Source organism: Galeopterus variegatus, unplaced genomic scaffold, assembly GCF_000696425.1.
Source record: "Galeopterus variegatus unplaced genomic scaffold, G_variegatus-3.0.2 Scaffold23725, whole genome shotgun sequence".
NCBI classification, from domain to species: domain Eukaryota; kingdom Metazoa; phylum Chordata; class Mammalia; order Dermoptera; family Cynocephalidae; genus Galeopterus; species Galeopterus variegatus.
This window is the reverse complement of record NW_007749836.1, coordinates 9,037-10,568: the sequence shown is the minus strand read 5'-3', so window position 1 is coordinate 10,568 and position 1,532 is coordinate 9,037. Positions and strand designations below refer to the sequence as shown.

The following is a 1,532-nucleotide window of genomic DNA, read 5'->3' as shown; positions in this document are numbered from 1 at the left end:
AAATGCCAAGACGATTTCCCTTTATTCTCTTCTTCATCCTGCCCTGCATGGGGGGCTTTAAAGGGTGGGAGGGGTCTGTGTTTTCTAGAGCGGTACTTCTTAAACTATTTGTGATGAAGGACAAGTTCGTTTTCATTCCCAATCCATCTCAATACATGTGAAAAATACCATAAAAGTTAATAACTGGAAAAATGGAATTAAAAAACAGACAAAAATTTTTTTTGTTAGAGATTGCACAGATGTAAGTTACATTTCAATAAATAGAACAACATAGCATAGGGGAAAAGAGGAAAAAACTACACACCTTTTCCATAGAGGGACAGGATTAATATAAAGCATCACTGTTGGCTCATAGCTTTGTTATTCTGTGATCCTAACTACACAGAAAGCTGTGACAGTGAAAAGCAGTCCCCACATCAAGCATCTCTACATACACTCTGAACGAATACTCAGTGCATCAGTAGTTAAGGTTTTTAATATTACAAATGAGATTGCTTCTTACTTGTTCATTTATGCAGCCTAAGTCAATTAACACATTTCCCAATGCTTACTCTCAATTTCTGTACTTATGAGGACATGAACTGGTAACAAAGTTTACAGACTGGCACTGGCCGAGAACTGCACGTAGAATTGTGCTGCCCAGGAGCAAATCAGGAGGCCCCCGAGCTCCTGAAGCAGTGCAGCAAGGAGGGCATGGCCGGGAGGTAAAAAAATCCCCTCCTAACACCCTTGTAGTTCCCTCACTCTTTCTCTTTCCTCCCCCAATGCTCCGCCTCTCCCTCCTCTGCCATCTCCTTGCTCTCCTGGCAGGTCAGGTTTACCCTTGGGGGAACCAGTTCCAGCCAAACCGCACCAACCTGTGGCAGGTAAGACCTATTTTCCTCCTTGTGCCAAGCATTGATTGAGAACTGCCATGGCCAAGTGTTTTGCTTGGATTCAGAGGGCTATGTATTAAAGATTTGCAGAGTTGGAGAAAACTCACTGCCTGACAGTGCTGGGGATGACTTCACAGAGACGTCACATTTGAGCTGACCAGCTGAGCTAACTGGCCAGCCCTATTTGCGGGGGGGTTTTTTGTTTGTTTCTGGGTTTGTTTGTTTGTTTGTTTGTTTGTTTTTGGCTGGCCAGTACAGGAATCAAATCCCAGACCTTTAAACAGGAAACACTCTAACCAGCCAGATGACATTTGAGCTGATGGAATAGGAGTTTGTCAATTGAAAAGTGAAAGAAAGGGCATTCCAAGCAGAAGAAACAGCCTAAGTGCCTGGCATTATACTGGGAAAGAATACTGTGTGCTCAGAGACATGACAAATTCATGGAGGCTGGAGCACAGAGCCTTGGGGGGGTGTAGGAGATGAAGTAGAGAGAGGGTTGAAGCAGATTATGAAGGACCAGGTGTGCCAAGCTAGGTTTTAGGTTTTACCCTCCATGTTTTTTTTTTATTTTCCTTTTTTTTTGTCTTTTTTCGTGACCAGTAACGGGATCGCAACCCTCGGTGTCACGCCCACACCGCGACCAGCAACGGGATCGCA

At 44.1% G+C, this 1,532-nt stretch overlaps 1 long non-coding RNA gene across 1 annotated transcript in view; it reads left to right on the top strand.

Moving 5' to 3' along the window:
- The first annotated feature begins 171 nt into the window (after positions 1–171).
- LOC103583513 overlaps positions 172–1,532 on the top strand; it is a 4,348-nt gene continuing 2,987 nt past the window's right edge. The window contains exons 1-2 of the long non-coding RNA XR_549864.1: positions 172–704; positions 811–866. This is a non-coding gene — a long non-coding RNA (uncharacterized LOC103583513). The remainder of the gene's footprint in view (positions 705–810; positions 867–1,532) is intronic.